The sequence below is a fragment of the Oncorhynchus tshawytscha genome, linkage group LG16 (assembly GCF_018296145.1).
Source record: "Oncorhynchus tshawytscha isolate Ot180627B linkage group LG16, Otsh_v2.0, whole genome shotgun sequence".
NCBI classification, from domain to species: domain Eukaryota; kingdom Metazoa; phylum Chordata; class Actinopteri; order Salmoniformes; family Salmonidae; genus Oncorhynchus; species Oncorhynchus tshawytscha.
The window spans coordinates 43507139-43521950 of NC_056444.1; positions in this window are offsets into that span (position 1 = coordinate 43507139).

A 14812-nucleotide genomic window follows, 5' to 3' on the forward strand; every position below is an offset into this window, starting at 1 on the left:
AAAAATAATAATAGTAAGACTATTCATTTGATACATTTTATTCATTTAACAAAATGTATTTACTCTTGGGACAAAAACTTCATAGGCCCTATCATACTCTAACAGACAAGGAAGCAACAATTCAGAAAAGTGTCTTTAGAATAAATGAATAAAAACAATGATGAACATGTTTTTCCCAAAAAAAGTTTGTCTGGTATCAGTTTTACCTAATCCAGCATCAGTGTTCTGTTACATGCAATAACTGCATCATTTAATTAAATTAACCGTACCAATTTATAATGTAACCATCTCTAGTAATAGATAGATACTCGCTTCATACTTTCTTAATTTCACATTCTGAAAGATAAATTGGCTACACCCACCTTTACGTGTGATTGTCCTGTCCTTAAACCACTCTCTTCAACAGCTTCTACCAACAGAGATCATCATGATGTAGAAGAACACACACGGGTCTGGTTAAATAAGGGCCCTGGTACTGCAGATACTGCTTTTTAGACCCAATAACATTAGCAGCAAATGGACATGGTTCTCATTATGCGTAATCCCTTCCACTCCTGTTTTCTTCATATTTTCTCCCCCTTTTCTCTCTTTCTCAAACACTGGCACTATTGTCTGGGTGCACATCTGAACAGTGCTGAACACTCACAACCTTCATTGCAATGCAAATAGGCCCAGCAATGAGATACAAATGGATTTTTATCTTTCTAACCAGCTCTCACTTTCTCTTGCTCTCCCTTTGAGAACAATACAGGCACTTATTGCTGGTGTGGCAATTCATCTAAATCGACTATTTCTGCAAGTGAAATAGTTAGCGTGGTGTCCCCCCTACGCTAATGTGATTTGTATGATGTTGTAAGTAACAAGAAAATTTCCCAGGATATAGACAAGTCTTATATGGGCAGAAAGATTAACACGAATGCAAGCTAACTGCACTGTCCAATTTACAGTAGCTATTACAGTGAAAAAATACCATGCTATTGTTTGAGGAGAGTGCACAACAACACAATACTTTTATTATGGTAACTGGTTTGACACATTCACCTCTGAAGATAATAATATACTTACATTCAGTAATCTTGCTTTGATTGGCCATCCTGGGGGCCCCAGAGATAACATGTAGCATAGTTTTGTTTGATAATGTCACGACTTCGGCTGAGGTCGGCTCCTCTACTTGTTCGGGCGGCGTTCGGTTGTTGACATCACCGGCTTTCTAGTCATCACCGATCCCCATGTTTCCTTTTTCCTTTTGTTTTGTCTTGATTACGCACACCTGATTTCTATTCCCTTATTATGTTCCTTATTTACCCTCTCGTCTACCTTTCTGTTTTGTCCATGATTGTTTTGTGTTACCGTGTGTGTTGGAGGGTTATCTCTATAGTTATGTTTCCTTGTTGGAGATATTCCGGTTTTGAATATTTTGAGTAAAGACTTTTTGTGTTTTCTCAAACCTGTGTCCTGCGCCTGACACCGACTACGAACCCAGCATTTTATCACAGAATCACGGACCAGATTCATGGAGTCAGCAGGCGCAGCCAGTCCTCCTCTCCCGGTAGAGGAGCACGTCCAGCAGCACACGACCATGCTACAAAGTCTAGGGACAGCCATGGATCGCGTGCTGAAGGCTATGGACAGATGGGAGAGAGGAGGATTTCCAATTAATCAAGCCACACCATCTCCTCCCGCACATCTGCTTGCCCCGATGCCCATCCATCCGTCGTCAGGGTCCAGTGGGATTCGGCTCTCGCTCCCGGGTGCGTATGACGGAACAGCTGCCGGGTGCCAGGGGTTCTTACTCCAGCTTGAGCTCTACCTGGCAGCTGTTCAGCTGGCCCCTGCGGGACGCGAGAGAGTGAGCGCCCTCATCTCCTGCCTAACAGGTAAAGCCCTGGAGTGGGTCAACGCAATCTGGGGAAGGGAGGGCCCGACCCTGGACAATTATGAGGACTTCAGTTTTTGACCATCCACCAGAAGGGAGAGCGGCAGGGGAGCGTCTGTTCCATTTAAGGCAGGGGATGAGGAGCGCGCAGGAGTTTGTGCGTGCTGGACTTTAGATGTCTGGCGGTGGGCGCTGGATGGAATGAGTGGGCCCTGATCGATCACTACAGGTGTAGTTTGCAAGAGGATGTTCGTAGGGAGCTAGCCTGCAGGGACACCACTCTCAACCTGGACCAGCTGGTGGACTTATCTATCCGGCTGGATAACCTGTTGGCCTCCCGCGGACATCCAGATCGGGATCCGTTCGTTCCATCTCCCAGCTCCGTTGACCCAACACCTATGGAGTTGGGAGGGGCTGCGATGAGGGGGGCCGGAGGGGGGGCCATTCCATGTACTAGCTGTGGCCGCAGAGGGCACACTGCTGGTCGGTGCTGGGGAGGTCCTCCAGGAGGTTGAGGTAGCAGGCGGAACACTGGTTGTTCATCCCAGGTGAGTAGGCACACAACTCACCCAGTGCCCCCTGTTGCACACATGTTGAATTTCCTGGATTTTCCCCTCATTCCCAGCATAAGGCGCTAGTAGATTCAGGCGCAGCTGGGAACTTTATTGACAGGTCCTTGGCACTTAGATTAGGGATTCCTATTGTTCCTGTTGATGTTCCCTTCCCTGTACATGCCCTAGATAGTCGTCCTTTGGGTCTAATTAGGGAGGTCACAGTTCTCATTGCTTTGACAACATCAGGGGGGTCATAAGGAGAGAATTAATCTCTTTCTTATCGACTCTCCTGCGTTTCCCGTTGTATTGGGTCTTCCCTGGTTGGCCTCTCATGATCCTACTATTTCATGGCAACAGAGGGATCTCAAGGGATGGTCCAGTCAGTGTTCAGGGAGGTGTGTAGGTGTTTCCTTAGGTGCCACTACGGTGGAAAGTTCAAACCAGGTTTCCACCATGCACATTCCTCCCGAATATGCCGATTTGGCACTTGCCTTCTGTAAAGAGAAGGCAACTCAATTACCACCCTATCGACCGGGGGATTGTGCAATAAATCTCCTGGTAGGCACTGCACTTCCCAGGAGTCACGTGTATCCTCTGTCACAGGAGGAGACGGCGGCTATGGTGACATATGTCACAGAATCTCTGGGACAGGGATACATTCGGCATTCCATTTCACCTGTCTCTTCGAGTTTCTTTTTTGTGGAGAAGAAGGAGGGAGGTTTACGCCCGTGTATAGACTATCGAGGTTTGAAACAGATTACGGTAAAATATAGTTACCCTCTGCCTCTCATCGCCAGTATGACAGAGTCAGTACACGGGGCACGCTTCTTCACAAAATTGGACCTCAGGAGTGCTTACAACCTGGTGCGTATCCGGGAGGGGATGAGTGGAAGACGGCATTTAGCACCACTTCTGGGCACTATGAGTACCTTGTCATGCCGTATGGGTTAATGAATGCTCCATCAGTCTTCCAATCCTTTGTGGATGAGATTTTCAGGGACCTGCACGGGCAGGGTAGAGTGTATATAGATGACATTCTAAAATCCTCCGCTACCCGCGCCGAGCATGTGTCCCTTGTGCGCAGGGTGCTTGGTCGACTGTTGGATCACGACCTATATGTCAAGGTGGAGAAATGTCTGTTCTTCTAACAGTCCGTCTTCTTCCTAGGTTACCGCTTTTCGCGTCAGGGTTGGAGATAGAGAATGACCGCATTTCAGCCTTGCGTAATTGGCCGACTCCAACCACGGTAAAGGAGTTGGAGCGGTTTTTAGGGTTTGCCAACTACTACCGGAGGTTTAGCCGGGGTTTTGGGCAGGTAGCGGCTCCCATTACCTCCTTGCTGACGGGGACCGGCGTGACTGCAGCGGTCAGCTGAGGCGGACAGGGCTTTTGGTCACCTGAAGGCTCTGTTTACTACGGCTCCCGTGCTGGTGCATCCGGATCCCTCCTTAGCGTTCATAGTTGAGGTGGACGCGTCCGAGGCTGGAATAGGAGCTGTTCTATCTCAGCGCTCGGGTACGCCACTAAAACTCCGCCCCTGTGCTTTCTTTTCGAAGAAGCTCAGCCCGGCGGAGCGAAACTATGACGTGGGGGATAGGGAGTTGTTGGCTGTTGTCGGAGCCCTGAAGGCGAAGAGGCATTGGCTTGAGGGGGCTAGACACCCTTTCCTCATTTGGACTGACCACCGAAATCTGGAGTACATTCTGGCAGCGAGGAGACTCAACCCTCGCTAGGCAAGGTGGGCCATGTTTTTCACCCGCTTTGTTTTCACCCTGTCCTTACAAACCAGGTTCCCAGAACATTAAGGCGGACGCACTGTCCCGACTGTATGATACAGAGGAGCGGTCCACGGATCCCACTCCCATAATTCCAGCTTCTTGCCTGGTGGCACCGGTGGTATGGGAGCTGGACGGGGGCATCGAGCGGGCGTCACGTGCAGAGCCTACCCCCCACAGTCTCCAGTTGGGCATTTGTACGTTCCGTTTGATGTTCGAAATCGTTTGATCTGTTGGGCCCACACTTCACCCTCCTCTGGTCATCCTGGCATCGGTCGGACAGTGCTCTGTCTTGCTGGGAAGTACTGGTGGCCCACGTTAGCTAAGGACGTGAGGGTTTATGTCCCCTCCTGTTCGGTATGCACACAGTGCAAGGCACCTAGACATCTGCCCAGAGGGAAATTACAACCCCTTCCCGTTCCGCAACGACCGTGGTCACACCTATCGGTGGATTTCGTGAGGGATCTTCCCCCGTCGCGGGGTAACACCACGATCCTGGTCATTGTGGATCGGTTTTCTAAGTTGGTTTTCTCCCTACGGCTCTACAGACTGCTGAGGCCATGTTCACCCATGTATTCCGGCACTACGGGGTGCCTGAGGATATAGTTTCTGATCGGGGTCCCCAATTTACGTCAAGAGTATGGAGGACACGGCCTGGGGGTCTCGGTCAGTCTTACCTCAGGTTTCCACCCCGAGAGTAACATGCAGGTGGAAAGAGTCAAACAGGATGTGAGTAGGTTTCTGAGGTCCTATTGCCAGGACCGGCTGGGAGAGTTGGCGGTGTTCATCCCCTGGGTGGAGATGGCCCAAAACTCCCTCCGCCACTCGGCCCAAAACTCCCTCCGCCACTCGTCCACCAACCTATCTCCTTTTCAGTGTGTGCTGGGTTACCAGCCGGTCCTGGCACCATGGCATCAGAGCCAGATCGAGGTTCCTGCGGTGGATGAATGGTTTCGGCACTCGGAGGAGACTTGGAATGCTGCCCATGTGTGACGACAACGGGCCATCAGGTGGCAAAAGGCAAGTGCTGACCTCCACCGCAGTGAGGCCCCGGTGTATGTACCGGGGGGATCAGGTCTGGCTCTCGACCTGAAACCTACCCCTTCACCTGCCCTGCCTGAAGCTGGGTCCGTGGTTTGTGAGGCCATTTAAGTCCTGAGGAGACTGAACGAGGTGTGTTATAGGTTACAACTCCCCCTGATTACCATATTAACCCCTTGTTTCATGTGTCTCTCCTCAGGCCGGTGGTGGCTGGTCCGCTCCAGCAGTCTGAGGTGCGGGAGGTTCCTCCACCCCTCTGGACATCGAAGGGGCCCTGGAGTACACCGTACGAGCCATCATGTACTCAAGGCGTCGGGCGAGGGGCCTTCAGTACCTCGTGGAGTGGGAGGGGTACGGCCCGGAGGAGCGATGCTGGGTTCCGGCGGAGGACATCCTAGACCCATCTTTAATACAGGAGTTACCCCGTCTCCGTCCGGATCGCCCTGCATCCCATCCTCCGGGTCGTCCCCGAGGCCGGTGTCGGCACACTGCTGGAGCCGCGCGTCAAGGGGGGGATACTGTCACGACTTGTTCGGGCGGCGTTCGGTGGTCGACGTCCCTGGCTTTCTAGTCATCACTGATCCACGTTTCCTTTTTCTTTTTGTTTTGTCTTGATTACGCACACCTTATTTCTATTCCCTTATTATGTTCCTTATTTATCCTCTCGTCTACCTTTCTGTTTTGTCCGTGATTGTTTTGTGTTACCGTGTGTGTTGGAGGGTTCTCTCTATACGTTATGTTTCCTTGTTGGAGATCCGTTTTTTTATATTTTGAGTAAAGACTTTTGTGTTTTCTCAGACCTGTGTCCTGCGCCTGACTCAGACTACGAACCCAGCATTTTATCACAGATAAAATCTATTTTTAAATTAAAATGTAGGAACTGGATTCTACAGTTTGAACCCCTGCTCAATTGTTTTTAGACTCCTAAGTAATATAATGGCTTTTCTCTTGCATTTCAAAGATTTAAAAAATATATTTTGAAAACGCATGTTTTTTCTTTGTATTATTTTTTACCAGATCTAATGTGTTATATTCTCCAACATTAATTTCACATTTCCACAAACTTCAAAGTATTTCCTTTCAAATGGTATCAAGACAATGCATATCCTTGCTTCAGGTCCTGAGATACAAGCAGTTAGTTTTGGAGTTTTTGCCAGGGTCCGATCCTTAAGAGTTTTTAAGACTGCGGATAACCACGGAGAAGGACCTCGACATAGGCGTCGTCTTGATATGGACACATTTTTCTAAACAACAGGCCTCTCGTGACCTCGAGTTGTGAATTCATGTATGTTTGGTCGTGAATCGTCTTTGGACACTGTCAGACCATTGTGGAAAGTTCACGCTACTCTTGCTGTTGTAGAGAAATAATTGTCCCTAATTATAATGCTTCTCACTCCAATAACTAAAAGCTACTTTTCCCCTTAGGGCCACCATAAATAATGCTAGCTCCTTGTCTGTGGTGGATAGGGAGATTCTGGTTGAGGGCAGACCTGATTTAATAGCTTAAAGATTTGTATGTTATCCATATTAGGACAGCATCACATATCTATGAAAGTTGATACAGGCATGTGATGCTGTCCTAATATGGACACTGTAAATATCAAAGCTTTTCTATTTTTTCTTTCTGTGCATTGCTACACAGATGTCTAAGTCATGTCAAATTGTATTAATGAATACATAGGCCAGTTGGAATGACAGTCAGAGGATCTCTCTGTACTCGATCCTGGTTGTCCCTGATGGTGAAGTTGGGGTTGATGTGCTTCTCAATATAAATGGAAATGGTGTCCCTCCACAGGTTGTCCAGATCCACAGCACTTATTAGCTGGATGAGCTACAAGACACATATATACTGCAGCTGTCAGACAATGGTTCTGACTGACAATGATTCTCACTGAGCATCGGAAAAGAAAAATAGAATAGAAAGTCCTTCCTAGGACATATCCCCAAGTTTACAGTGCCTTCAGAAAGTATTCACACCCCTTAACTTTTTACACATTTTGTTGTGTTACAAAGCGTGATCAAATGTATTTATTTGTAATTTCTTGTGAACGATCTAAAAAAAAAAACTCTGTAATGTCAAAGTGGAAGAACGTTCCAAAATTTGTAATAAATGAATGAAAAATAAAACACTAATATATCTTGACTGGATAAGTACTCAACCCCCTGAGTCTTTCTGGGTAAGAGCTTTCCACACCTGGATTGTGCAACATGTATCTATTTTTCTTTTCTAAATTCTTCAAGCTCTGTCAAATTGGATGTTGATCCTTGCTAGACAACCATTTTCAGGTTTTTCCACATATTTTCAACAATATTAATTTCAAAACGGTAACGCGGCCATTCAGGAACATTCACTGTCTTCTTGGTGAGCAACTCCAGTGTATATTTGGCTCTGGGTTTTAGGTTATTGTCCTGCTGAAAGGTGAATCCATCTCCCAGTGTCTGGTGGAAACCGGACTGAACCAGGTTTTCCTCTAGGATTTTGCCTGTGCTTAGCTCCATTCCTTTTATTTTTTTATCCTGAAGAACTCCTCAGTCCTTAACGATTACCAGCATACACATAACATGGTGCAGCCACCACGACGCTTGAAAATATGGAGAGTGGTACTCAGTAATTTGTTGTATTGGATTGGCCCCAAACATAACACTTTGTATTCAGGACAAAAAGTGAATTGGTTTGCAACATTATTTGCAGTATTAGTTTAGTGCCTTGTTGCAAAGAGGATGCATGTTTTAGAATATTTATATTCTGTACAGGATTCCATCTTTTCACTCTGTCCATTAGGTTAGTAATGTTGTTGATCCATTCTCTCTTTCTTACTTTCACAGTCTTTAAACTATTTAACTGTTATAAAGTCACCATTGGCCTTATAGTGAAATCCCTAAGTGGTTTCTTTCCTCCTTCCTCAGGAAGGACGCATGTATCTTTGTAGTGACTGGGTGTATTGATACAGCATCCAAAGTGTAACTAATAACTTCACCATGCTCAAAGGGATATTCAATGTCTGCTTTTTTATTGTTACCGATCTACCAATAGGTGCCCTTATTTCTGAGACATTGAAAAACAACTCTGGTCTTGTGGTTGCATATGTGTTTGAAATTCACTGCTCGACTGAGGGACCTTACAGATACATGTGTGGGGTACAGAGGTGAGGTAGTCATTCAAAAATCATGTTAAACACTATTATTGCACAAAGAGTGAATCCATGCAACTTATTACGTGACTTGTTAAGCACATTTTCACTCCTGAACTTATTTACGCTTGCCATTTCAGCTTTACATTTTTAATTAATTTGTAAAAAATGTTTTTAACATATGTCCACTTTGAGATTATGATGTATTATGTGTAGACCAGTGACAAAAACATCAAATTTTTAAAATCATTTTAATAAATTCAGGCTTTTTATTTTTTATGAATTTGTAAAAAAATAAAAAAAATAAAAAAACATGACATGACATTAAGAGGTATTGTATGTAGACCAGTGACAAAACATCTCAATTTAATAAATGTTATATTCAGGCTGTAACACAACAAAATGTGAAAATAAATAAACACAATTGTTCAAGGGGTGTTAATACTTTCTGAGGGCACTGTAGTTGAGACAAGGCAAGGTAACTGACAAGGTACACTAACATAGATAGCCTGTGATTATGTCATAACATCTGTATTGTCAGTTAGTGATACGAAGCTCAAACCTTGTGACTCAGCCCATAGCCCACATACCTCTACAGAAGGCCAATATTACATTATTCTCAGTGAAAATAGTGAAGGATGCATCGTACATCTCCTGACTGTGTGCCGTCACAGATGTATGGCTGGTAGTCTCTGGCAAGCCTTGGCACATTGTCCTTTATGTCCAGCACTTTGATGAACAACACCACAGACAAGGATAGAGGGTTCTGCTCTGCAATTGTGAAGATAGATATTTGTTGGAGTATTGGATACATGCATCATAAATGCTTTGGAAAAGCTCTGTCACAAAGGCAGTTTAATGTTATACATGTTACTGTAAATTTGGGCATACATTTCATCCGGGCGTGAAAATACTGCCCCTGTCACCAAGAAGTTAAATGGGATCGATATGACAACAGCCAGTGAAAGTGCAGGGCGCCAAATTCAAAACAAAAGAAATCAAAATTAAAATTCCTCAAACATACATGTATTTTATACCGTTTTAAAGGTAATCTTGTTGTTAATCCCACCACAGTGTCCAATTTCAAATAGGCTTTACAGCCTGGTGCAGGTCTACAATTTTGTTTCTGGTGTCCTTTGACAGCTCTTTGGTCTTGGCTATAGTGGAGTTTGGAGTGTGACTGTTTGAGGTTGTGGACAGGTGTCTTTTATACAATTATATAATTTATATATAAATTCATTCAAAATCCTACAATGTGATTTTCTGGATTTTTTTTTCTCATTTTGTCTGTCATAGTTGAAGTGTACCTATAATGAAAATTACAGGCCTCTCATCTTTTTAAATGGGAGAACTTGCACAATTGGTGGCTGACTAAATACTTTTTTGCCCCACTGTATATACTAGTTCTGTGTTTAAACTGCAGTCTACAACAAGGAGTAAGAGCAGAATACAAAGGTGTCAAACAGACCAAAGATGCTCATAATGCTGTGTGTATAACAAGTCACCATTGCGCACTCCGATTTTCCTCCTTTGTGATGTGAATCAGTATGTGTGAGAGGCTTGACAGTAGCACAGTTAGTGTGCGGCTGTGACTGATGTGACTCACTGTGCTGGAAGGTGGGTCCGTTGTCATTGACATCCGTCAAGCTGATGGTGACAGTGGTGGAGGCAGAGTAACCACCTTTGAGTCCAAGCAAATCCTTCACCAGCACCACCACCACAAACTGCTCCCTAGCCTCCCTGTCCATGTTGGCCATTTAGGTCATGATTATGCCTGGGGGTTTAAAGATTGTTGACAATGAACTTGACTATTTTGATGCATTCATGGACCCACATGAATGTCTCTACAGTATATCTCTCAACTATACCTGTCTTGGGTTCCACAGAGAAGTAGGGCTCCCCCAGTAGGATAGAGTAGATGAGCTTGGTGTTGTTTCCAAACAGGGGATTGTCAGCATCTGTGGCTGTCACCTGGGCCACAGTGGTCCCTGTGGAATAGGAGAGAATCACACAGGCAGGCTTGGCTAAGGTTGCAGCCTCCCAGCCCCTCTCCAGCAGCTGACGGGGAAATAAAGTGATTAAGCCACGGTCCCACCGGGTATATGTGTCTGGCTCAGGGGTGCAGAAGGAGATGTAGTAGGAGGAAGGGATGAGGCTGGGTGCCCGATGCTCACTGTGTCCTTTCACTAGGCACCAAGGCTGAGCAGGTGTGCTTGACAACCTTTCCAACCCCCTCCGTGACATTGCTCCCTATCATTCTCTCTTCTTGTTTCGCTCTCTCCACCACTATATCACTATCTTTCTCTGTCTCTGTCTTTCAGTCTACATGTCTCTGTTTCTTCTAGCGCTCCCTCTCTCTCTATCTCTTAGCCGGAGTGTTACTTTCTGAATCTCTCATTCTCTATGACCAACTCTGTTTCTCAGTGTCTCCACCTCTTCCCTTTTCCTCACTTTCTCTCTCTTTTCCTCTCTTTCTTTTGCTCCCTCTCAAATTCAAATGCATTGTGATTTATTACAAGAAAGATATTATTATATGCAGGCCAGATTACATATAAATTGAAATGGTAATGCTTGCACTATGAAATGGCACTGGTAATGATAACATTATTTAAGTAAAAATAAATCATATGAGCGATTTATAGGTATGATACCTAAACCAACACTTTCATCTTCCTGAAAGGGGTGACGAAGGACAGCCATATACCCTTCCCTTTATATTCTCTCTTAATTTGAAATGAGATGTGATGAAACTATTTATTCATGTAAAATGCTCTTCAAGGTACATTTCAAACCTGTATGAAATCCCCTGTACCATGTGAGGGACTTCAACAACTTACAATCTTCAGGTGCTCAGTAAAACACAATATATTTGATCCCTCAACTAACATTTTCCATGATCCAAATGCATAATTTGAATGTATTCATTTCAAATGCTCTTCAAGGTACAGCTGCAGGGGACTTAGAATCGTAACTTCAGATCTAAGATTTTTCATCATCCATAAATGTAAATGTAACTACCGGCGTCCATATTAGGACAGCCTCAGTCTCAGCAGGACTTGTTTGTCCTAATATGGACACTGTATATTTTGTAACATTGATAAAAGTAGAGATGATGGGTGAATTAATTCTGGTCAATTCAACCCACAATGAGAGATGGAATTCCTGATTTGAACATTACAAAACCGAGATCAATTTACATAAGAGGCACAGGTGTAGCACACACTCCTGCAACCCCCACAAGGCGAGGGGCCCATGTGCTTTGGGGCCCCCAAACCTCTTGCTCGGACTTAGCGAGTGGCCCCGCAAAACTACTCTACGCCACTGATAAAAAGAGAGGAAAAAGTAATCTTTCATATTTGATTGTTGTTTCATTTAGCTGACAAGATGATAGAGTTTTTTTTACCAGGCTTTGACACAAAGCAAAATACCAGCCTATACACCCCTGGTCAAACACTGGATTTCGAGACATGAAAATACATTTTAGTTAACCAGCTATTTCTGACAAATGCAGCTTCCACTGAAACTACTGGATATACAAGAAAAAAAATGAACTAGAAGCAATTTTGCTTTTTGAAAAGATTATGAAGTTATTGTGATTCTGTTTCTTGGAAGTGTACTCTAAGCCTGGGGTCTTGACTTTAAATCCTGTGAGGATGAAAAGCCTTTTGTAAGAAAACAAGGCAATGTAAATGTATAGTATTCCATTGGCGAGCATTAGGACCAAAACATAATTCTTGCAGTATGATACAGCACTGCAGCTGACTAATCAAGACGTGTAATTTAATCAATGCCTGGTTAGACATGGAAAATAGAGAAACATGCGCCTAAGAAACTCAAATTAGAATTGATGTTCCAATGACCAAGTCCAAAACTATTGAATGTGTCTTCCTCTGAAATGTCGAGCTTCGGTCATGTCTAGGACATTGTAGGATGACTTAATAGTAGTTCCAAAAGAGTTTAGGGAATGTAGAAACCCAGCAACATGAGTGGTCAATATAACAATCTAAACAAAGAGATAGGATTTCTATAACATATTTTACTAATCTTATATGAATAAAACGTAAAACGTTTGTGTTAAATGAAAGTGAAATGGCAATTCCAGTGCTTTTCAGTTGTTTAAAGACAATGTTTGAAAGTGCCACCATGACAACTGTGCAATATATCATCTTTTCGCTTCTGCCATTGACAGAGAAACCAATATGAAACCATAGTCGTATGGTAACCAATAGCAATGCGCCCCCAACAGCTGGTGTCTCTGTCGCTACAGTGGCTTGTTTCTATTTGAGCATTAGATCTACCATTTCCCTCAGATTGTCTTCATGCTACTCCCATTTGAATTGTGTCTCATAGAGAGCAGGTTTGTAATTGAGTCAAATAGTTGCTGTCTGACTGTTCTCTCCAGTACCACAATTCCTTTTGAGTCTCCTGTTCAGAAAAACTCTCTAAATTACTTTGGGGTGAGAATGGCTTAAGATATGAAATAGTAGTCTTGTCAAAATACCATCGCAACAAGTATTTTCTATCAGTAGTTTTGTAACGTTTTGTATGTTTCTGAACAAGAGACAATGCTATGTGCAATAATATGAAATAATTAAATAATACTGTGTGCATTGTGCAGTTAGTATAGTAGTTGTTGTAGAAGCCATGGAGTATTATTCATGTCTGACTGCCTAATGGTCATATTTAATCTTGTGAAAATATATTTACTGTCAAGCCCCTATATTACAAAGTGTTTACAAATCAATTACCAATACACAATTTTGTTTTAGAAATTCTATTTGGTCTCACAATGTGAGTGAACGTGTATATGTGTGTAAGTGTGTCTTAACTGGGCATATCCATATCAGCATGAGACTCATGGAGTGACATTCCAATTAGTGGCCAGTGAATTGTGAAGTAATGAAGGTACTTCATTTGGCTGCCAAGCAGCCTAATTGAACACTGGGGGCCAAACCTAGAAAACAGCCTTCAACACTACTGAAAGGCATCTCCCAGTGTTTAACATTTCCCAACTAAGTACACCAATAAAGACCAGTGCCAGATGAGTCACACTCTAGAATGGCTGGCTGACACACTGCCCAACAGATCTGGAGAAAGTTGGTTGGCTAACAAGATGCACTACAGGCAGCCAAAATGGCGGAGCATAGACTAGCTGGAAAAAGAGCACATCTGCTCTTATACAAATGCTCAATAGGCTTATTAGGCAGGCCTTTTCACTGAAATATGTCCTGACTATGGAATAAGTGCTGTGGTGTTTATGTAATCCGAGATATAAATACCTCATGCGAAAACAATAGAGTATATGAATATGACAGGTTTAGCTGCAAAACCATCTTGTATATTTCTATGCATGTCCATTGGAAATTCATTTTTGCAATAGCTTATTTCCATGAAAATAAGGCTGAAATGGCATCTGGCTTAATGGCATCAAGTAGCACAATGAATCATGGCGTGAATGGTATTGCACTGCTTATTCTGGAATCTGTCAAATGCTGGGGTGTTGAACTGAGCAACTCCAGAAAGAGGTATATTTTCGATTAGCTAAACCATTTGAATATATTTTTGATGACTAGCATCAGTGAGTGTAGAACCCTATGGTTGGCAGCCATTTGTTTTATGCAGTAATAGGCCTTCGTCCTCCCACTCCAGCAGACCTCCTGGAGCACCAACATGTACACTTCTCCACTATTCCACCATATGACACAGTTGAGAATGAGCTGGGTCTCGCAATGTTAAGCACTAGATTTAGTGAGACCATCACATGAGTTTCCTATATGTGCTCTCATGGAGATATTTACGTGCTCTCATTGAGATATTTACATTCTCCACATCCATCTTGAAAACCTGTTAAACGACTTACCTGCCATTTCTAATACCTGGCTGCGTTAGGCATGTGTGCAAGTGTAACACAATGTCACACCCTGACCATAGTTTGCTTTGTATGTTTCTATGTTTTGGTTGGTCAGGGTGTGATCTGAGTGGGCATTCTATGTTGGATGTCTTGTTTGTCTATTTCTATGTCTGGCCTGATATGGTTCTCAATCAGAGGCAGGTGTTAGTCATTGTCTCTGATTGGAAACCATATTTAGGTAGCCTGGGTTTCACTGTGTGTTTGTGGGTGATTGTTCCTGTCTCTGTGTTTTGCACCAGATGGGACTGTTTTAGGTTTTCTCACGTTTGTTGTTTTTGTTAGTTATAAATTAAAGAACATGAATAACCACCACGCTGCATTTTGGTCCGCCTCTACTTCACCTAAAGAGAACCGTTACACACAAGGTATATAGGTAGTCTATGTAGACAATCAAATATGTTATAACAGACTACCTACAGTCCAATAACAAATGTAATAGCATAATAACATTAAGGACATGTCCAACAGAGTACATTTTTTTGGTGTGTACAGAGCATGCTGTGGAAAGTATTTTTCTCTTTACT